The sequence below is a fragment of the Petaurus breviceps genome, unplaced genomic scaffold (genome assembly GCF_028583685.1).
Source record: "Petaurus breviceps papuanus isolate PSGF00001 unplaced genomic scaffold, PetGlider_PUasm1.0 175, whole genome shotgun sequence".
Lineage (NCBI taxonomy): Eukaryota > Metazoa > Chordata > Mammalia > Diprotodontia > Petauridae > Petaurus > Petaurus breviceps.
Window position 1 is genome coordinate 3,344,426 of NW_027185764.1, and position 24,300 is coordinate 3,368,725.

Genomic DNA, 24,300 nt, shown 5'->3' on the forward strand with positions numbered 1-24,300 from the left:
TCTTTCTTTTCTTCTCTCCAGCCAGGCTCCAATCTTAGAATCATCTTTGATTTTTTTCCATCTTCCTTACTTTGTCACAGAATGTCATTAATTCTAAACCTCTGCAAAATCTCTCAAATTCACCTCCTTCTGTGCTCATCTGTAAGCTCTAGTTTTCCAGTTTCCTTTAATTATCCTAAGATAATTTTGTGACTTTGAGAGGTGATTGTTATTTCAGGGTAGGAAGTCTGCTTACTACAGGTACTAATAATTACCCTGAGGATGAACTTGCAAAATATACTGTTATCTTATAGTGGGGTGCAAAGCCCAGTAAGATTTCTCATCAAAAATTTAAAAAGTAAAAAAAAAACAACAAAAAACTATTGGTCTCAGCATCCAAACAATGAGATTGCATGCAGCTCTACTGTTAGGTTCATAGCATCACAGATCTAAAGCTGGAAGGATATTCCAAGGTAATTTGGTCCAATCCCTTACTGTAACAGAGGAGGAGACTGAAGCCCAGGGAAGTTGTTACTTGCCAAAATCACACAAGTATAATAAGCAGCAGCAGTAGGATTAGAACCCAGGGTCTTCTGACTCCAGAGACAGCATTCTTTCCACTGTACCACCTGCTTAAACAAAGAGCAAAAGCTATTAACTCTTTCTATGTTAGCAAAAAGAATTATAATGCATTACATGTAATAGAGATGCTTAAGTGACTTGCCCAAGGTCACACAATTAGTTCTTTTTTTGTGTGTGTTAAGTGTCTGAAGCCAGATTTGAACTCAGGTCCTCCTGACTCCAGGGCCGGTGCTCTACTCACTGTGCCACCTAGCCACCCCTCTCCTGGGTATTCTTTATGGTCCTATGGACAATGGTGGGATACAAGGGATGTTGCCTTGAAATAATGCCTCCAGGCTTCAAATGAAGCTTTTGTTGCGAGCAACTCCTTCTCTCAGGTTGTATTATTCTTTTATGTACCAATAAACTTGTGGGAGAAGCACATACCTGACCATAATGGGAAATCCAAGTGGCTTCTAAGGGGATATACATTGAGGTTAGATGAGGATGTATGCCCTGGGGGGTTTGACATAAATACAAAAACTTTGCCAAATCTAGTGGCTTTTTCTCAGTTTTCATATTTCTCGACATCTCTGTAGTCTTTGATATCATTGCCATCTTCTCCTGATACTCTCTCATCAGAAGTAATGAGGGAGGGAAAACTATGGATCCAGAACATTGTCTTCAAGAATAATAAGGTACCTCATCTATAGTTGGGAAGTGATGTTGTGACATTGCTTCCTCATGGTTTTCCTCCTACCTATCTGACCGCCTTCTCAGTCTCCTTTGCCAGATTTTTATCCAGATCACACCCCCTAACTGTGGGTTTCTTCCAAGGTGCTTTCCTGGGCCCTCTCTTCTTTTCCCTTTGCACTAACTTGCTTGGTGATTTCATGAGTTCCTATAGATTCAATTATGTAGCTTATTTGCAGACTTATATATCCAGCTCTAATCTCTCTCCTGAGCTCCAGTCTCGTAGCACTTTTCAGATATCATAAATGTATTGCCATGTAGACATTGTAAACCTGACATTGCTAAAGCTCATTATATTTCCCTCCTAACCCCACGTGTCTTCAAAATTTCCCTATTACTGCTGAGGCCACCTAGTTACCCAGGCTCAGCTCATTGTCGTTCTCTGTTCCTCTCTTGAGCTCTCTCACTCCACATATCCAATCTGTTGCCAAGTGCTGTTGTTTCTTCCTTCACCGTATGTCTTGTATACATTCCCTTCTCTCCACTCACATAGGCACAATTTTTTTTTTGCCTTTTGGAGGGCAATTGGGGTTAAGTAACTTGCCCAAGGTTACACGGCTAGTTTTTTTGTGTGGGTCTTAAGTGTCTGAGGCCGGAACTGAACTCAGGTCCTCCCGACTCCGGGCCGACGCTTTACTCACTGCGCCACCTGGCTGCCCCACATAGGCACAATTTTGGTGCAGACCCTCAGATCCTCATGCCTGGGAATATTGTAGTAGTCGGTTCTCTGGAAGTTGTCTCTCTTCACCTTCCACTCAGATGACAAAATTATTTTCCTTAAGCACAGGTCTAATCATGTCACTTTCCTTCTCAACAAACACTGGTAGGTCCCTATTACCTCCAGGATTCAATTAAAAAGTTGTCTAGGCTTTTCCCCACCTGGCCCTTTTCTATCTTTCCAAACTTCTTACACATGACTTCTTTCCATGTACCCTACAATTCAGTGACATTGGTGTTCCCACACTTGCTCCTCCCTCACCATTCCTCTTCATTGACTCCTTCACATGCCTGGAACGCTTTCCTTTCTCATCTTCATCTCCTCCTTCTCTGACTTCCTTTAAGACTCAATTTAAATCCTACCTTCTTAAATTCTACCTCCCAAGGTCTCTTTCTCAGGTCCTTCCTCTGATGGTGTATTCCCTCTGAGACAATCTTCCATTTCTAATATATTTATCTTGTATGTACAGTTTTCTCTCACATTGTATCTCAAGAATGTGACTTCCAGGGCCGCCAGGTGGCTCAGCGAGTAAGAGCACCAGCTCCAGTGTCGGGATGACCTGGATCAAATCCGGACTCAGATACTCAGCACCACATCCAGAAATAACTGGCCGTGTAACCTTGAGCAAGTTACTTAACCCCGATTGCTTTAAAAAAAAAAAAAGAATGTGACTTCCTTAAGAATAGGGATTCTTTTTTTTTAACTTTTAGTTTATCCCTACTTAGTATACAGTAAGTGCTTAATAAATGTTTGCTGACTAACTGCATATCCATTACCATATTTTGCTTCCGTGTTAGCTTAGTCAGAGAAGGCGCATGGTTATCAAGGCAAATTTTCTAGTTTCAATTCTTATGTGAGCAAGTGTGCTTCAGGGAGAAACAAACAAACAAATCCCAAATTCATTCCACATGATTTACATGTCTCTAAGTTTAGATAGCCATTTTACCAGTTCACATTCTTAGTCGTGAGTGGTTCTGGTAAATAATATATCTATATGTCTATATCTATATCTATCTATATCTATATATAATGTCATCATCACTATTGGAAGAATAATTCAAAGACATCAATTACTGACAGAGGGTCATTGGTGCCCTATCATATATATATATATATATGAATCTACATTGATGGTTAAGTTTTTAATGTTGTTGAAATATTGATTACTTAAAACTGGAATAGCTGGAAATTCTTCCCCCTTGCTCCAGAAAAAAATTTTTAGAAAGGGCCTCCTTATTTTTTTATTTGCTATACGGCTTCCCACAAAAACCCAGGTTTCCAGGAAATAGGCAGTATGAGGTAATGTAACAGAATCTTGATGGGTTGTCAGAGGACCCAGGGTGAAATTCTGACTCCATTTGCTACCTGGGTGACCTTGGGCAAGTAACTTAATCTCTTTAGGCCTTTCCTCAGTGGGCAGCTAGGTGGCACAGTGGATAGAACTTGTGCTGAACCTGGAGTCAGGAAGACCTAACTTCAAATTCAACCTCAGACGCTAACTTGCTGTGTGATCTGGGGCAAGTCACTTAACCCTATGTGCCTCATTTTGTTCATCTATAAAATGAACTGGAGAAGGAAATGGCAGACACTCCAGGGTCTTTGCCAAGAAAACCCCAAATATGGTCACAAAGAGTCAGACATGACTGAAATGATTGAACAACAATAGGCTTTTTTCATCTGAAAAAATCAGTTCTTAGCCTGTGACATGTCCATGGAAAGGTTTCATGGAATCTCTAAATTTGTACAGGAAAAAGATAATCACATGTTTATTTTTATACTAAGCTTTGATTTCCTTTGTAAGCCTGTGTATTGTTTTAGGTTCTTAAACCATTATTCTGAGAGGGGGTACACTTACATCAACAGATTACTGAAAGGATCCTTGACCACAAAGAAAAGGTTAAGGACTTCTGGACCTCTAAGGTAGAGAGGTTTCAAACAGTCTGAAATGCTGTCCAAACCAGATTTAAATGGAATTGGTAAATAGATAACAAAATAAATAAAAATTCAACAAACACAGATAGTATTACATTTTAAAGCTAAGTTAATGTGCTGCCCCCCAAAGATCCTTACATGACTTCTATTTCTATTTGAATTTGAGACCATTTTTCTAAAGTTCTTTCCAGTTCTAAATCTCATGAAAGATGGATTTCTTTCTAATCTTCCCTGCCCCCTTTCCTCAACTCACAAACTGTAAGAGCTGCTTGGGTGGTATTTTGTCCTGTGGCTCAAACCTTTCTCATGTCTGGATGAATGAAAATTAGCTCCTCCATTGCCAAGTTAGCCATTTTCAAAGAAGTGTTAACTGACTGTAACAACAATGAATGTTTCTTCAAAGCACTCTGCATTTTTGCCATACGTTTATCTTGGGGGAAAAACCAGTCTCACCTTCCCATTCTTTCAAAGGGCAGTTTTCTGTATGGAGATGATTTGTTATTTTTTCCTTGGTCTGAAAGAATGGAGAACTTGAGGCTGTGTGGAGAATGGGACAAAGTCATTTCCAAAAGCCAGAGTAGCAGATGTTAGCTGGGAGTTAAAACTGCTAAGAGGGTCATAGATGACATTCATAGAAATATAGCATCCAGATTAAGGGAAGTAATAGTTCCACTGTGTCTTGCTGTGGTCAGATCACATCTGGAATATTATTGTGTTGGGTGATGGGAACCACATTTTATGTTATTGGCAAGCTGGAGTGCCTCTAAAGAAGTGCAACCAGGATGGTGAAGAGTCTGGATACCATGTCATATGAGGAACAGATGAAGCAGCTGGGGATGTTTAGTGTGAATAAGAGAAAAGAGAGGGGTGACGGGATGGCTGTCTTCAAGAAGAAAAAGGGTTGTCTGAAAAGGGGAGAACACTTGTTTTTAATAAATGTTTATCTAATGAAATTAAATTCTGTACTGCTGCCTACATAGAACTGGGAACAGTGGGCTGTGGGGAGAAGACCTTATCAGACATGTCTAACAATGGTATGAACCATATGGAGAAGTAGCAAGTTTCTCATCATTGAAAGTATCCAAGCAGAGGCTAGATAAAGCATCTATTGGGGCATGACTGAAGGAATTCTTTTGTTAGGTGGGCACAAAAGCAGCAAGGTGACAAAGTAGATAAAGTGCCAGGCTTGGAGTCAGGAAGATCTGAGTTCAATTCTAGCCTCAGCTGTGTGACCCTGGACAAGTCACTTAACCCTGTTTGCCTCAGTTTCCTCATGTGTAAAATGAACTGAAGAAGGAAATGGCAAACTGCTCCAGTATCTCTGTCAAGAAAAAACCCACAAAGAGTTAGACATGACTGAACAAAAAGATTGGACGCAGGGTAACGTCAGTCTCTGAGGTGCAGACTCTTAGAGTGACCTCATAATTCAATTCATACATCTAGAGTTGGAAAAGCACTCAGACATCATCTATTACAACCCCCTCCATTTATAGACGAGGATGCTGGAGCTTAAGAAGGTTAAATCTTGGAGTGTGCACGTAAATGCTTTACAACCCCTCTCTAGAACGTATGCATGGCACATTTTTAAGTTGAATCTGCATGAACATTTTCTTCATCACTTTCTTAAGTCTAGACAATCAACAAGGCAATCAATCAAGCTCTGATTTCTGTGGCATAAATATGGGCACTGAAAATTTCACAATCCGATTCAGCACACCCTTGCTCTGCACACACTTGCCTAGGGTCACTCAGGTGGTTTCTGAGGTAAGAGCTGAACCCGGCTCCCTGGACTCCTGAACCAGTAACCCTTTTGCTGTACCATGTTGCCTGTGTTTAGAGCCCTTCAATTCAACTCACATTTATTTAACACCTTCTTTGTGCTAAGCCCTGTACTGGGCTGCAGATGCAAAGATGGACACAGATCTTGTTCTTCTTGCAAGAAGCTTACAATCCCTCCGGAATGAGAGAGGGGGAGAACTTGTTTACAAATAACTATGATAAAGGGGAAAATGCACAATTAAGCAGTGCAGCAAATAGAATGCCAGGCCTGGAGTCAGGAAGACCTGAGTTCAAATCTGTCCTCAGATACTCACTAGCTGTGTGACCCTGGGCAAGTCACTTAACTTGTTTTACCTCAGTTTGCTCATCTGTAAAATGAGCCAGAGAAGGAAATAGCACAAACCACTCCAGTATCTTTGCCAAGAAAACCCAAAATGGAACTACAAAGAGTTGGACACAACTGAAAATGACTCAACAACAACAAAAAAGAAATGGAAAGATGAGATGAGGGCAGTGAAGAGCTCCAGCCGAAATGCAATGGCAGATTTAAAAAGAGAAGAGGGAGCAGCCGAGTTGGACGCAGAAGGAAGGAAGCATCTCCAAAAGATGGAAATGAGGAGTAGGGGGAATACTTTCTAAGCACGGAGAGAGGCATGAGCGAAGACATGAAATTGGACGAGTGCAAGAGAGAACAATGGACTCAGAGTGGCTGAGTTTGGCTGGGATGGACAATACTTAGTCAGCAGAATGGTTTTCTCCTCCAGGGCCAGTGTGTGGTTACACAATTTCCTTTCTAACTCCAAGGCTAGTCTCTCCATTACTCCAAGTCCTTGGCACATAGGTGCTTAATAAATACTCATTGAATTGAATAACAGATACTTGAATCAAATTTATTGAATTAACTTCAGCTGTGGCTCATTGGGAAGGAAACTCTCTGCGGAGGCCACTACATCTCTCCTTCAGAGTGTCATTCCTGGGCACTCTCTGAATGGAGGAAGGGCGGACTGGTTTGTCATTTGCCTCTTAGGACGGTGGAGGTAGTGGCAGATTTGGGATCAAAGTGGGAAGCAAGATTTTTAAACCAAGAGTGGATTATACTGACAACCTCTTTTAATCATATGTCAAGGCAATGATTCATTGACCTGTTCAAACCCCAGGTCAGCTGTCAGTCAGTCAACAAACACAGTATTAATTGCTTAATATATTCCAGGCATTGTGTTAAGTTCTGGTACAAGCAGAGGCAAAACCAGCCCCTGTCATTAAGAGCTCACATTCTAATAATGCAGACATGCAAATAACTAGGTACAAAAAAGCCACGGGCTTTTGTAAATGGAAGGTAATCTTAGAGGAAGGGGGGTGGTGGAGAGATGGGAAAAGGCTGCTGCTAAAGGTGAGATTTGAGCAAAGTTGTGAATGATGTCAGGGAGAATATTCCAGGCATAGGAAACAGGTAATGAATACAAAGTCAAGGAGAAGGCATAGGAAATGTCATACGCAAGGAACAGCAAACAGAATAGTGTTGCTGGATCACAGAGAATATGGAGGGGATAAAGCATGAGGAAACTGGGAATGTAGGAAGGGGTCATGACAGGAAGGGCTTTAAAGGCCAAACAGAGCATTCTGCCCTGATGGGCCCCAGAATGGGAGAGGCTATCCTGACTGTGGGAAGCAATAGCACTAGCCCTTAATCAGAATGAAGCCTTGAGACAGAGGAAATACAGGGACATCTGAAGTGTAAGGAAACCAGTGGCCCACATGATTTCTTTTGGTGTTTGCATTCGGGGGTGATAGCAAGGCCAGCACACGGAGAAGGGAAATAGGAGGCCCCACAAAGAATCCCAAACCACAATTTTCTTGGATGCCACATGAGCATGTGGATTAGAGAATGTCAGAGTGAACTGGGACAGACTCCAAGTGACTGGGCATAGCTTTTACTCACGTTGTTTTGCAATCAGCTGTTCTTTCTGAAATTGCCAGCAAGTGGCCGCCCCACTTCAGGTATTCAAAGCACCAGGAAGATACTAGGGAGTTTACCACCCTTTTCCCCTGTTCCTGTCAACTTCAGGTTTTCCCTTTGCCTTCTCCTTTTGTGTTGAGAACTTGCCTCAGATTCTTCTTTTCCTTAAAGACAAATAAAAATAGTTCCATTCAATTGCAGAAAAATTTTGCCCTGATACTGTTTTCCAAGGATGGGTATAAAAAATGGTATAAGTTTTGAGAGAGAGACACACACAGGGAGACAAAGACACACAGAGAGACAGAGAGACACACAGAGTCAGAGACAGAGGAGAGAAAAACAGGGAAGAAGGAGATGGGGATAAAAGCTTGGTCATAAGTGTTGAGACAGGGGAGAGAGAGACAGAGAGAGAGAGTCAGAGGGATAGACAGAGAGAGAGAGACAGACACACAGAGAGTGTCAGAAATAAAGCCAGAGGAGAGAAAGACAGGGAGGAAGGAAATGGGGATAAAAGCTTGGTTATAAATTCTGAGACAGGGGAGAGAGAGAGACAGAGAGAGTCAGAGACAGAGACAGATGCACAGAGAGAGTCAGAGAGAGAGAAAGAGGAGAGAAAGACAGGGAGGAAGGAGATGGGGATAAAAACTTGGCTATAACTTTTTAAGAGACAGAGAGACACAGTTGGAGACAGACATAGAGAGGAGAGAGAAAAGGAGGAAGGAGACATGGAGATAGAGACAAAATTAAAGCAAATCTGAGGGACATGAACATACTCATAATGAGTGAGCTAACTTTTTAGCAAGATTTTTTTTACAACGGTTTTTCAGCAAGGTTTTTTAAAAATATCTATATTGCCTTTTCTCTTCTTTTCTAAAATATTTTGTAATTAGACCGGCCATGAATAAAATGTTAAAGTAGGTAAAGTTTGATTTTAGCATAATGCAGGAGCTTTTACAACAGGAATATTTACTTTAAAAGGTATAATTACAAACATACACACTCCCTGTAACATGAGAGAGGTATAACCCCCCCTTCCTGCCTGCTCCACCTGTTTCCTGGGAAGGGGAAGGGGATTAGGTTCATAGTTCAATTTAGTTCCCATAGAGCATAGTCCCAATTTCAAGTCCCAAACCCCACTCAGGCTGGAGTCCCAGGTACCGGGGCTTCTTAGGGTTTCCATGACCAGCTATCTGGCTGCACTGTCCCAGTACAATCCTGGCCTCAAAGCCACCATGGCTGAAACTCTGGGTCTCATGGGGTTCTTTGGGGATCATCACCTCAGGCACCTGAAACTGAGGAGCGCAAAGAACACAGAACAGAAACAAACATGGCCAGACCCATTCTTAGCACCGAGGTAAAAGAGAGGAAAGATTTTCCTTCCCTTTCTCAGGCTTAATTCATGGTGTCTACGTTGGGTGCAGAAGATAAGAGTTGTTACAGAGAGCCTGCAAAATCTGGGTTCAAGCTCCGCCTCTGATATATACGGGGTACATGACCTTGTCTAAGTTATAGCTTCTCTGAATCCTCAGCTAACTCCCTAAATTACTGAGCAGTTGTAGATCTGTACTGGAAGTTTCCTTATGTGATAGTAATGGAATATAAAGATCCCCCTATATTGGCTTGGTTTTCAAATTGATTGTGTTAAAACCCAGAGCTTGTTAATCTCACCTGTGGGATGGACTTGTTGACGGTGAAAAGAGAGGGCTGGACTGGGAGGAGCTGGTGACGTAGACTTGGAGAGACACAGGAGAGAGGCAGAAGAACTTTTTGGAAGCAGCACCTTCAGAGGCAGAGAGAGACTGAGAGGATTGCAGGGCCACTTTGAATTGCCCAGGACTTTTGAGACCTGCGCCCGGAGATGCCGAGGAGTGAGGAGACATGGCTGTTATGCTGGTACTTTGTCTGCCTGTTTTGATGTTGTTTTGCCAGAGCACCTATGGTGGTATTTTGAACCTTGGGAAGTTGCCTTTGCTTGGCATTACATTACACCTTAGCAGGAAATCTGTACCCATGAAACAATAGTTCCCTCTTCCCTTCCCTTCCCTCAAACCCTCACAGAGAAAAAAGTGAAAGGAACCTTGGAGCCCCTGTTGTCTAAAACCTCACCTTTCCTCAATGAGCAAACGGGTGATCAGGAAAAACTTAAGTGACTTGCCCAGGGTCACACAGTGAGCAAATTTTAAAGTTGGGATTAGAATCTAGGTTCTCTAACCCCAGAGCTTCATTATCCAATGGTTGACCACTATGGGATAAAGTTTTCTCAGATACGGCAACTCATGAAACTGTCTTGGTGAAGGAGGCATGATCTGCATGGGGGACGGAGTAAATACATAGATAAAATCTTGAATCTTTGACATACTAAAGCAGTAATTTCATACTTGAATATATTGCTGGATCTGTTATCTCAGAGATGTTGGTCCTTCCTTGAATAATTCAGATTATAATCCAGGTTATAGCCTTTCAAAATCTCTATGACGTCACAGAAAATCAGACCGGGAAGGGACCTCCGATGTTTTCTCATCCAGCCATCTTTCTAGACAGGGAAACCAAAGTCCAAAAGATATGATTTAACCAAGGATTTAACACAGCTGGTTAATATGTTTTCCTTCCCTCTTCTTCTACCCCCATTTCATCTTACTCCATCAACTCCATGAACAAATGCCATATGCTAGGCGCCATAATAGTTGGCAAAAATGCAAAGATAAAAATAAACACTCTCCCTTCCCTCAAGGAACTTATAGTTGGCAGAAATAGAATATTCACAGATAAGCAAATTCAAAATATAAATAAATATGAAGTAATTTGGGGGTGAGAGGGGAAGGAGTAGTAATAGCTGGTAGAATCAGGAAAGGCCTGTTGTAAGAGGTGGTGCCAGAGTTAGGTCCAGAAGGGAGTTTGAGCCTCCAAGAGGCAGAGCTAAGGAGGGAGAGTGTTCCAGACAGAGGAAAAAGCCTCCACAAATGCACAGAGACAGAAAATAGAGTGTTTTGTGCAAGGAACACTATGGAGGTCAATTTGGTTGGAAGATAAGAAGATGTAAAGGTGAAAAATGTGTAATGAGCTTGGAAATAGAGGTTGGAGCTAAATTGTAAAGGACTTAAATTCCGAATGGACACATTTGTATTTTATCTCAGAGGAAATAGGGAGCCACTGAAGATTCTTTTTTTTTTAAAGCAATTGGGGTTAAGTAACTTGCTCAAGGTTACACAGCCAGTTATTTTGTGTGGGTGTTAAGTATCTGAGGCTGGAACCAATCCCAGGTCTCCCACTCTGGGCAGGTGCTCTTAATCACTGAGCCACCTGCCACTGAAGATTTTTGAGAACTGTAATCAGGTCAGCCCTACCTTTGTTTCTGGAACAGACATGTCATTGTTCATTTAGAGTCATTGTGTCTGCTCAGATTAAAGCACCCTTCCTTGGCTATGACTCTTCTGTATATGGTCTTTCCCTTTATTAGAATTAAGCTTCTTGGTAGGGACTCTCTCAACCTTAGTACAATACTTAGCGTTTTGTAATTATTTAACAAATGCTATTTATCCATTCATTCATTCATTTTGGGTCTTTGAAATTCTGGCTAGAAACGTATAATCCTGACCTCAAAGTTAGCTCAATAATACAGATGCCAAATTGACTGTAGTGATAAGAACTAAGTCCTCAACATAAAGCAGAGAAAGTTGTTTATAGAATTATGAGCTCCCAAATTCTTGTTCATAAAAAATCACATTTCTGAGAAGGCAAATAGGGTTTAAGATGCCAAAATAATCATATACACACAAAGAGAAGGGAACAGGTGGATTTATATGGTGCCTACTATATGCCAGGACCTGTGCTAATCTATTCATCTCATTGGATCATCACAACATCCCTGTGAGTTAGTTAGATGCTATTATTATTTCTATTTTACAGTTGAGGAAACTGAGGTAGATAGAGGTTAAGTGACCTGCCCAGGTTCACAAAGTTAGTAAGTGTCTGAGGGCAGATTTGAACTCAGGTCTTCCTGACTCCAGTTCTAACTCTTTATCCACTCCACCACCAGTTAACTTCATTCACATTCTTACATCATTCCTGCAGATCTTTAATCTCATGAAATAGTGTCCAGAATGCTGAGGCTTTGCTTTACACTCTACATACTAACTTTCTGATTTTTTTTAATCAAAATATTCTTCTCCAAGAAGGGAGAGAAACTAAGTTGAATGGGGGAAAAATAACACATAACCTTATAGATTTCAGTTGTGTTGAGGGCACCATCATCCTTCCTGTCCCAAGTTTACAACCTCAGCCTTCTTCAGCGCCTCCCATTCTCCCAGTCACCTCCCACATCCAATCAGCTGCTAAATCAGGTCGGTTTTATCTCCATAACCTCTGTCATGTCTGTCCCTTTCTCTCCTCATGTAGCCATCATTCTTGCCACCTCTCACCCACAATATGACCAGAGTTTTCTAATTGAGCTCCCTGCTTCACATCTCTGCCTTCTCTGATCCATTCTCCATGTAGCAGCCAAAATAATTTTCCTAAGGACAGGTCTGACCATGTTACTACCCTCCTCAGCAAATGCTAGTCATTCCTTATTATCACTAGGATCAATCTGTCAAAAAGCATTCACTAATCCCTTACTATGTGCTAAGTGCTGGGTGTACAAATACAAATTCCTCCCTTTGACATTTAAAGTTCTTCTCAAACAAACTCCAATCTACTTTTCTAGACTTATTCTATGCTACTCCCCTTTAGGCACCCTAGGTTTCAGTCAAACTGGCTTTCTTGCTTTTCCCCACACATGACATTCTAACTCACATCTGTACCACAGGAAAAAAAAATCCACAGCAGCTGTTTTGTATTCTTGTAAATAGGTAGAGGATTCCTTTTATTCCATTAACACAAGCTATCTGGTTCTATACTCATAGAATTTCTTGGAGGTCCTACATTCTTCATTACTACCCACAATGTGCCAACCTTGGTGTTTCAGTTGGAGTGAGTGGGGTAGGATATATTACAAAAGTTGTTCTTCCATTATTTTCAGTATCCCCATGCATATTTATCCAGAATTGCCCTTAGATCTCTTTTCAGAATTGGAACACTAATGTGTCATTGGTGGAGTTGTGAACTGATCCAACCATTCTGGAGAGCAATTTGGAACCATGCCTAAAGGGCTATAAAACAGTGCATACTCTTTAATCCAGTAATATGGCTACTAGGTCTGTGCCCCAAAGAGATCATAAAAAATGAAAAAGGACCCACATGCACAAAAAGAGTTGTAGCAGCTCTTTTTGTGGTAGCAAAGACTTGGAGTTTGAGGGGATACCCATCAATTGGGGAATGGCTGAACCAGTTATGGTATATGAATATAATGGAATACTATTATGCTATAAGAAATAATGAACAGGCAGTTTTCAGGAAAAAAAAAGGACTTTACATGAACTGATGCTGAGTGAAGTGACTGTACCAGGAGAGCATTATAGACAGTAACTGCAACATTGTGCGATGATCAGCTTAGACAGACTTAGCTCTTCTCTCAACACAAGGATCTAAGACAGTTCCAAAAGACTCATGATGGAAAGTGCTACCCCACATCCAGAGAAAGAACTATGGAGTCTGAATGCAGATAGAAGCGTGCTAATTTCTCTCTCTCTCTTTTTTCTTTTCATAGTTTTTCCCTTTTGTTCTGATTCTTCTTTTACAACATGACTAACGTGGAAATTTTTTTAAAAAAGAGCTCTTTTTCGTCATAGGTTGACACCTAAGGGGATGTACAGGGTATCCAAAATGTCTTAGTGCAGTTTTAAGTTATTAGAGCTGAAAACTTTACTAAGACTTTGGGGACACCCTGCCTATCTCTTGTGTGCTGCAGCAATTTTATATGGAGCCCTGGGACTTGTTAGTTTCATGATCGGGGATGAGACTGATACTTTAAAAGTCAATCTCCACTCCACATAGCTTGAGATTGATTGCTGCTGAGGTGAGTTATGACCCAGTGAGTCCAAGATATGATGAAGCAGGCCTAATCACATCCAAGCATAGATCGTAGGTGACTCCAGCTTCAATTTTCTTGTCCTCCCTTTTTGCATGTTATTTTTTGATAGCTTCTTTTAAAAAATCCCTCTAAAGCTGTGGGACATAGCAGGAACTCTGAAAATGGAGGCAAGATTGGAATTTAGGGAGTTTCAATCTATGAGAGGCAGCGAGGACCTGGAGGAGTACTTCTATTGATAAAGGGAACTCTTGGAAGAGGAACAACCCTCTGCCAAAGTAGGTTGGGGCTCCTATAACTTACAGTCTTAGAGAACTGCCTAGAAGCCTAAGAGGGAGGGTTTGAGATCTGGTTTCCTTGGCTCTGACACCAGCTTGCTAACTGTTATACTATGGTGCCTCTCAGAATACCATATAATCTATCCCAATTTAAATCTCAATGAAAAATTAGTTGGAACACATGAAAATACTTGTGAGAAATAATTTTCAAAGGGGAGGGAGTTTTGGCTTAGCATATGGAGGATATCCTTCAGGGACCCAGGTGAGTCGCTGATGGTGAGTCTGCGTGACTCTGGACAAGTCACCACATCTCAGAGTCCCAGGAAACTCTGTAAGACAGTAAATGGCAGAACAAGGGCTACTTTGCATTGATAGAGGAAGTTTCTTTACTGAGAAATCTTTGGAGGCAACAAGGTGATTCAATGGCTAGAGTGCTGGGTTTGAAATCAAGAAAATCCGAGTTCAAATCCAGCATCAGACACTTACTAGCTGTGGGATCCTAGCAAGTCACTCAACCTCTGTTCACCTGTTTCCTCAATTGTAAAATGGGGATAATGATAGCCCCTACCTCTCAGGATAGTTGTGAAGATCAAATGAGATAATATTTCTAAAGTGTTTGGCATAATGTCTGGCATATAGTAGGCACTATATAAATGCTTATTCCCTTCCCTTATGTATCAATGAAATTATGGGTCTGGTCCAAAAAAAGTTAGATGTATTTTCATTCTTGTCTTATTCTTCTCCTTTCCTACTGTTATCACTCTGAATTTATTTTCATTGACCTTGGACTCTATGTGTTCTGTTTCTCCAATGCATATTTAAAAACAGCAAATCTACCTCTTTCTGTTGCCATTATAGGGTCTACAATTGGATTATTTCTCTGCCTCTGTCTCTGTCTCTCTCCCCCTAGTTATCTACACACATACATACACACACATATATGGATTCTAAGCCAGAAGGGTCTCTTTTGGCTGGCAGCCTTGAGGGCCTTCCCATCCCAGTTTGATTTTTTTTTTTTACTTTTGATTAAAGGGGCCATCCCTTCACTGAATGGGTATTGCCTCACTCAGAGTGAGAACTTGAAAAGACCTTAGCTTAAAAGGACCAAGGTCTCCCACTGCATTTTGGGCCACCTCCAGTCATCCTCATGAATATCTGGCCCCTGGATCCAGATGGTTGTAGAGGAGAGAGTGAGGCTGGTGACTTTGCACAGCCCTCCCTCCCTCAAATCAAAGTCAGATGCAAGTCATGTCATCATCTCTCTGGATGAACTACACAACCACAATCACAAATATACATACACATGCACATTTACTTGTTTCTCTCTGACAAATCCTGCCTGTGTGAGTATGGGCAAGTCAGCTACCTTGTCAGTGATCCCCAGGCAATCGTCTAAGAATGTAAGTTAAAGGTCAATAGCCTTGGGGCAACTACCGTGTTTCCCCCATAATAAGACCTATCCCGAAAATAAGCCCTCCCCTTACTGTGTAAGATTCCTCTAAAATAAGCCCTCCCCCGAAAATAAGCCCTATTGAGATTGCTACCGTAGTGAAGGTGATCCCCTGCGCTACACGCTACATTATGGTACCCTCTGTATGCACCGCCCCCCCTCCCCCGTGAAACTCATGCCACTCTCCGAGCTGCATCCAATCAGAGCTGCAGCAGTGAGCGTGTCATCCTGTTCTTCCCCAGTGATTTGCTTGCTGGCGCCATTGAGAGCAGTGCCGCGGAGGAGAGCTGAGGCAGGACAACATAAGCCCTCCCCTGAAAATAAGCCCTCTGGTATTTTTCTTCCCAAAAAAAATAATAAGACAGTGTCTTATCGGGGAAACATAGTAGGTGGTGCAGTGAATAGAGCACTGGCCCTGGAGTCAGGAAGACCTGAGTTCAAATGTGCCCTCAGACACTTAACACTTTCTAGCCATGTGACCTTGGCCAAGTCACTTAACTCCAATTGCCCTACCTTCTCCTCTTCAAAAAGCAAAAGCAAAACAAAAAAGTCAATAGTCAATTTGCATCAGTGAAAGAAGTTTCTAAAGTGATAGAATGGGCAAGTCTAGACCACAGTAGAAAAATGTGCAAGCTATAGTTCTGTTCTAATCTGAATCATGGGGTAGAGGTGACTAGCTTTGGGTTATCAAAGACATTGCCAGAGGAATGAGAAATTGAGCGAGTCCTATCAAGTTAGCAAGGCTTTAAGTATGAACACAGATTTAGGGCTAGCAAGGACCTTCAGAATCATGTAACTCAATCTTCTGTTCTTACAGATGAGGGAAAAACAAAACAAAACAACTGACATCCACAGTTTAAGTAATTTTCCCCAAGATCACAAGGCAATATGTAGTAAAGATAGAATCCAGACCCAGGGCCTCTGATGCCTAAGACAGTGCTCCTACATTATGCTACATTGCTTCCTAAGTACAGAGGGGCTTGGTTAAGAGTGATGATTTTTTTTCCCCATATACATTCACAAGGATTTCTATTAAAATATAGATGTTATCTGCACCAGTGGAAATGCTCATGCCTATATAATCATGGGTCCTTAGTCTATTCGTTAAGTTGACCTTAAGTTTCCTATATTATTTCAATTTGGGGCAGAAGCAAGGTCAGGGAACCCATTGCCCCTGTGTATGGTATCAGACACCATAGATAATACCTCCTCCCTTCCCTTCTTGTGGCTTTATCTTTTCTGCAATCTGTTGTTGTTCAGTCATTTCTGTTCTTTCCTACTCTGCGACCCCATTTGGGGTTTTCTTGGCAAAAACACTGGAGTGGTTTTCCCTTTCCTGCTCTAGCTCATTTTGCAGAAGAGGAAACTGAGGAAAACAGGCTTAAGTAACTTGCCCGGGGTCACACAGCTAGCCTCAGGCCAGATTTGAACTCAGGAATCTTCCTGCCTCCAGGGTTAGCACTCTATCTACTGCTCCACCCGGCTGCCCCTTTTGCAATCTAGTCATCCCCTGTTGGATGTGGGCATCATCATTTTCAATATCTCACAGATTTGAAAGACAATTCCTGTGCTTGCACTGCTTTAACCTGCAAACAGCACGCCTTGTCTTGTAAAATCCTTTCTCTTGATCCAGGCTTAGGAGGCATCCTAACCATTTCCCCAGATGTGATCATTCTATTATTCTTTTTCCCAGCATTGAGAGGTCTGAAATCTTGCCTATTATTGCTCAATTTGGAGCCCTGTGATTCATTCTGCCAGTCATACCTTTAGCACAGACTGTGCAATCAAATTCCCATAAATTATGCTAAAGGCATCCCATTCCTGATAGCTTTCCTTTCACCTTAAGCTAGGGAACAGATAACTAAACCACTTCTCTGTTTTTCTCAACTATAGCCAGAACCTTTGCCAGAGGCTTACTTAAAGCCTACAATGAATAAAATTCCTTTGTTTCAGCAACCTGCTCTTTCCTTAGGGGCTTTATTACATGTTCCACCTCTCTGGCAGTGACTTTGGCCTCTAAATCCTCATTTTCTCATTAATGCCATAGCATTTCACAGGGAACTCAAAGATCTTTACTCCCTTGCCTCTCATATCATCTTGTATTATTAAGTTTTATTCATGCATTTTGTTTTTTATATCACCTTCATTTTTTGAGATTCTCCCCAACAAAATGTCCCTGACAACTAGGAAAAAAAATAGTTAGACAGAACTGACTCTGTGTGCCAGCATACGTCATATTCGGTACCTGTAGTCCCTCACCCCCCATCCCCTTCCTCTATTTAGAGGGAGGAAGTATTCTTACTTCACGGTCTCTTTATCTATATTTCTCTCATTTGTTCTCCAGTTTGTGACATTTGCAGAATCTCATTCATTTTCTCATTATTTTCCTCACAAATGATCTCTCTTCAGTATAAAGCTTGGATACTTCTGGGATTTTTTTGGAGGAGAAGCAGGGGTTTTCTTATCTCTTGTTGCTGCCTTATCTTTTTTCCTGTATCATAGTGGTCAAGTGATCAAAAGGGAATACTCAATAGTATTGTTTTTATCTTTCTTCAACTTTGGTAACTACATGATGTAATGGATAAAGGGCAGGGCCTGCCATCAGGAAGACCTGAGGTCAAATTCAGCCTCAGGCACTTACTAGCTACATGACCCTGGGCAAGGCACTTCACCCTGTTTGCCTCAGTTTCCTCATCTGTATAATGAACTGGTAATGGCAAATGGCAAACCACTCCAGTATCATTGCCAAGAAAACTCCAAATGGGGTCGCAAAGAGTCAGACATGGTGGAACGACATTTCTATTTGAGTTTGACTCCGCTGGTCTAGATGACCTTTGAGGACCCATCCAACTCCAGATCTATGATGTTGTGATTTATATCTCTTCTTCACAAAATTTCTGACCCTTTTCAATGTTAGTTGTTATCTCTGATTTTTGCATAAAGCACTGGATAAAGGAGTTAAAAAAGTAGTCTCTATTTTAAAGGAGTTTTCAATGTAGTTAGGCAAATAAGGAAGTGTTCGATCATGTAATAGATGAATTAATGCAGATTATAAGAGTTCTTACAAGAATTCTAAGAATCACAAAATGGGTTCAAGTCCAGGTTTGATATTTAGGAGGTGTTCGATCTTGGGCAAATTCTGATTCTGTCACCAATTTCCTGTGTACATTTGGAAGTAACTTAACCTCTGTGGGATTATTTCCACAGCAGAAAAATTGAAAAGGTTGAACTGACCTTTGAGGTCTCTTTCAGATCTTCCTAAGCCAAAGTCAAATCAAATGGAACTAATGACATGCTGTTGTGAGGAAAGCCTTTAAAAAAAATTAGTTTGTTTTTTTTTGCAAATTAAGTGCAATTATAAATGTAAGCTTATCATCATATAATAATAATTACTATTGTATATGCCTTACTTAGAGCTTAGATATTGAATGAAGAGTACCTGTTTTTCTGTTGCCTCCAACTCCTTTTTCATTTAAGTTTTTTCAGTTAGTGAGTATTTATTTTCTCTCTCTTCTAAACTCTTTCCCCCTTCTCCCAATGTCTTTGATTTTATAATAAGAGAGGCTCAGCATGGCATAGTACAAAGCCCTGAAGTTCAGATCAGAAGATCTGGGTTCAAGTCCTAATTTTGTTGCTTAGTAACTGTATGTCTGGGCAAATTACTTAAGCTCTTAAATGTCCTCAACTATAAACTAGGGAATGAATGAAATAACAAATGAAAGAGCATTTATTAACAGCTTAATCTGTGCTAAACACTGTTCTAATTGCTGGGGATACAAATGTAAGACAAAGACAGTTTCTATTCTCAGAGTAGCTTACACTCTAATAAAGGAAACAATAGGGTGGCTGGTTGGTTCCTTGTCCTTTATTCTAGAAGAGAGAGGACCAAAATGACATCATTATGTGGGAGGCAGGGTACAGGGGGTCTGACTGTGGCTGATCAGACCAATTCAAGCTCTGAAGGCTCTACACAGGTCGGGCACAAATAATCAGTCCACGTGAACATTTGGAGTGGAGAGAGCTCTAAATTTGTGCATCTTGTTTTTCTTTTGAGCTACAGCAATTCTGCTTTGTTCATAGAACACAGCACCTTGTTTTGAAGCAGGCACACCATAATGGGAGATCTCTTACCAGCATCGCCCAATACTCACAATCAACTCCAAAGTTCTTCTGAGAGACCTTGAGAGTATCCTTTATTGATTCTTCTGACCTCCGTGTGAGCATTTGCCTTGTGTGAGTTCTCCATAAAATAGTAGCCAACCCAATGGAGTTGTGCTCTCTGTAGTAGAGTTTGAATGCTCGATTGTTTAGTTTGAGAAAGGACCTCGGTGTCTGGTATCTTATCCTGCTAGGTGAACTTTAGAATCTTCCTAAGACAGTTCAAATGGAAGTGACTCAGTTTTCTGGCATGGTTCTGGTAGACTGTCCAGGTTTCACAGTCATATGACAATGAGGTCAGCACCACGACTCTGCAGACCTTCAGTTTGGTTGGTCAGTCTAATACCTCTTCTCTCCCACACTTTCCTTTGGAGCCTCCCAAATACTGAGATGGCTCTGGCAACATGTGTATCAACCTCATGACCAATGTATAGATCCCTGGAAAGTATACTACTAAGGTAAGTGAACTTGTCCATAGCATTCAAAACTTCTTTATTTTCTGTAACCAATAGTTCCACGTACGGATGGTGTGGTGGTGGTTGGTAGTTTTTTCTAATGTTGTTTGTTAGGCCAACATTAGCACAAGTAGCAGAGAATCGATCCATACTTTGTTGCATCTTAGCCTTAAAGGCTTCATTGAGTGCACAATCACCTGTGAACAAAAGAGTCATGTACCAACTCTCCCTCCATTTTTGTCTTGGCATATAGCCTTTACAAGTTAAATAATTTAAATCAGTGTGGTAGCTGACCTTGATGCTGTTGAAGGCATCTGACAATATTGCTAAAAACATCATGCTAAGGGGCATGGGAGCAAGCCCACAACCTTGTTTCATACCACTGGTGACCTGGAGAGTGTGAGCATCATCTGTTATCCAGAACCTGGGCCAGTACGCCATTGTGAAATTGATGTACAATACTGATGAATTTCTCTGGGCAACCAAATTGTGACATAATTTTCCACACACCTTCACAACTGACACTATCAAAGGCCTTGGTCAGATTGATGAATGCTGCCTACAGATCTCTGTTCTGTTCTTGGCATTTCTCCTGCAGTTGTTGGGTGACCAATACCATATTGACTATTCCTCTGCTTTTTCTGACCTATGCTGGCTCTCAAGCAGGTGACCAACTTTCAGGTGAAGGATTAGTCTATTAAGGAGGACTGTGGTAAAAATCTTGGCTTCATTGACCAAGAGAGAGACTCCTCTGTGACTGTCATAGGACGCTCGATTTCCTTTGCCTTTATAGAGATGGATAATAGAGGCATCCTTGAACTCTTGGGGGATGACCTCCTCTTGCCATATTACCTGGAAGATTTCAGTCAGCTTTTATATAGGCACTGGACCCCTGATTTATAAATTTCAGCTGGAGTAGAATTAGCACCAGGCATTTTGCCACATGAGAGGAGCCTAATAGCATTCAAAACCTCTTTTTTCAGTTGGAAATTTAGCCAGAGAAGGATTGTCTTCAAACTGAGATAAATAAATGGTCAGTGGCTTCAGCATTGCTTGATTACAGTCTATTGAGAGCACTATGGAAGTGTTCAGACCATCTCTCCCGGATAATATCCTTATCACTAATCAATATGGCTCCATCAGCACTGAGTAGCTAAGGTGCACCATAGGTATTTGTCCCATAGACAGCATCAGGAAATTATAAAAGTGTTTTGGATTGTTACTATCAGTGCAAAACTGAATTTCATCAGCCTTCTTACTGAACCAAGAATCTACGTTTGTCTAAGCTTTTTTTTATCCTTTGCTTTTGATGTAATTAAATGCTGCCATGTCAGAGATAGATAAACCATCCTGCTGATAAACCCTGTGGAATTCTCGTTTTTCATTTAGCAGCTTCTGAATTTCCCCATCATTTTCGTCAAATCAGGCTTGTTTTGCCTGATGAGTGTTCTGGCCTAGATGAGTAAATTCAGGGCTGTACAGCAGATCACTGAAAGCTGCCCACTTCTTTTCTGCTCCACTGTTGCCAACTGTGTGTAGGCTTAGCTGTATCTCCAAGTTAACAGCAAACTGTGTAGAAGTGCTCTAATCTGTTGACATTAAATTTTCTGGTAGTCATCTTGCCTTGGCACCACTGCTTTTGTTGAATGTGAATATTTAGCTTGAAGTGGGTAAGTCTACAATCAGTACAGCACTCTGTCCCACACATTGCCTTCATCACTTTTCACATGTGATCTGTCTCTTCTTTTAATGATCTAGTCTGTTTGCTGTGAGGGTGCACCCATGAAATTTTATTGTGTTTAGGTTAACAGAAGACAGTGTTGGTGATGAGAAGGTCATGAGATGCACAAGTCTTTGGTAGTAATTGACTGTTGCTATTGCTGTTTCTGAATCCATTCCTCCCAATGACTTCCTGCCATGTCTGGTAGTCTGTGCCAACTCTGGCATTAAAGTTGCCCAGAATTATAAGCTTGTCCTCTTTTGGCACATTGATGATAAGGGTCTTCATAAAATTTTTCTTTGACTTTGTTGGGGTTTATCATGATGGGAGCATAGGCACTGATGGTGTTGGCCTGGCATTTTCCTGCAAGTGTTAATCGTGTTGTCATGAGTCTGTCATTCATTCCTTTTTGTAGCCATACAAGCTTATTGAATAGATTCATTTTGATTGCAAAACCCACACCAGCTTCACAGCATTCTGCTTCACTGAAGCCACTCCAGAAAAAAACAACACATATATCCAGTTCTGACTTCAATGCTGAGTTCTCTCACAATGAGACCTGTTTGTCTTTCAGTTCTACTGGATTTTGGGTTGTTCATAGGTGTGCACACATTCCCTGTACTGATGGTGAGTGGAGTCATCTTCGCAAAAGTTTTTGTGCCTTTTTTGTGCTTTGACTGCAGGGTGGGATCCCCTCCTGCCTCCATAAGCAGGCCAGGATTGAGTAGAGTAGGCAATTTTTCGGGCACCTTTTCTAACCCCTTCCTCACACCAGGAGGCAAGTAGTGCTGTCCTTAAACAAAAAGACTACTCCAACACCCAGGGGGCTGCTGAATCCCCCTGCTGCTTCAGTCCAGTGAGAAGGCCACCCTGTGGCCTGGGCTGCCTGTGTGTGGGTTGTGACTACACCTCCCAGGGCATCTGCACCTGATGCTTGGTCACTTGCCTGTCACCGCCAGACTTTGAGATAGTTAAAAATGGTAAAATGGTGTGGGTGATGTCTTGATTCATGAATGAATTGAGTATAAATGAGGCAGAGTGGCTTGAAGTCATGGGTCTTACTAGCTCTTCCAGAGTCATTGAAGTCCAGTGGCAAGACAGAGTCAAGATGACTGGTGATGACCGGGGATGTAGGGGATGATGTTGGTGTCTTCAATGTTTAACCACCCTAAGTGACCCACAGCCTCTGTGTCAGCTATCTTCATAGCCCTTGGAACACATTGTTCGTTCCACCAGCGGAAGTCTTACATGCTTGGGTAGACTCTACCATAACTGACCAATGGGTTTGAGACCCCTTGGTTACCCTCAACCTGGTTTAGCCCATCTGCCAAATCAGTTTATGGGGGTGTGCCCACTGTACATCCATTGAGCTCCGTGGAGCCACAGGTGAGAACTGGGTGAATCAGGTGGGCATCAAAGGTGGAAAGCAGACCTAAAAAGGACTTGGCAGGCCTCAGATCAGAGGTACTAGTCTTCGCTGAACACACCCTGTGCTTCAGGAAGCAATATACAAAGAAAAATGGTAGTAGGGGAGGGATACTTTGGTTTAGATAATTATTGGGATGGCTGAGGGTGGGCATATGGGAATAGATAGACACAATTCATTAAGGAACAATGACAACAATTTTGATGATGATTTAAGAAATGAATGGGGGAAAGAGAAAGTGATAAGGAGGTCTTAGGGCAGAAATTCCTCTAGGAAAAAATTCCTAGTGTGGGTGCTGAGGTTGTTAGTAAGCAGTTTTTGGAGAGAGTGGGAAGGAAAGGGAAAACACTTAGACTTCTTGTTCTTCAGTTTTTCAGACATGTGTGTCTTCATGACCCAATTTTCTTGGCAAAGATACTGGAATGGTTGCCATTTTCTTTGTTTTATAGATTTGTTTTATAGACAAGGAAAATGAAACAAACAGGATCAAATGACTTCTTTAGGGTCTATACAGCTAGTAAATATCCAGGGTCAGATTTGAACTAAGGGAAACAAATCTTTCTGACTCCAGGCTTGGTGCTCTATCCACTGTGGCACCTAGATGCCTGAGTCCAGATTACAAAAAAAAGAAATAAAATAAATTGGATGTATCTCTAAGGTGCCATTTTGGGACTATTCCAATCCAAATGACCACTGCTTGCTTCATATTGGTGAGAGAGAGGGGGAAATTAAAAAACAAATAAACAAACAAAAAATACCTTTAAAAGCATAGTACAGCAATATAAACCTCTGCCCAGGTCCATATAATCAGCCTTTCATGACATGGAGTTGTCCCTGGAGCCTCTGCAGGTGAAGTGCAAGGTCTGGTGGATTTAACAAATCTAAAAAGGCAAGGAGAGTATGAACCTAGCCATAGAATTTATGTGTTTTCCAAAGAACAGCACAGCTAAGTTTGGACTTGTCACCAAAAGGTTGATCTCTAGATAATATTTTTTTTTGTCATTGACTCCTTTACTTATTTATTAAAAAAAACAACAAAAAGCATTAAACAGTAAGACCCCTATCTAGGTCCAGGGGGGAAACAGTTTGGAGAAGATGTAGTTAGTGTCCCTTGCTTTCCTGGAGCTTATATTCTAGTAGTGAAATAATGAGGAAATAACCCGAGGATG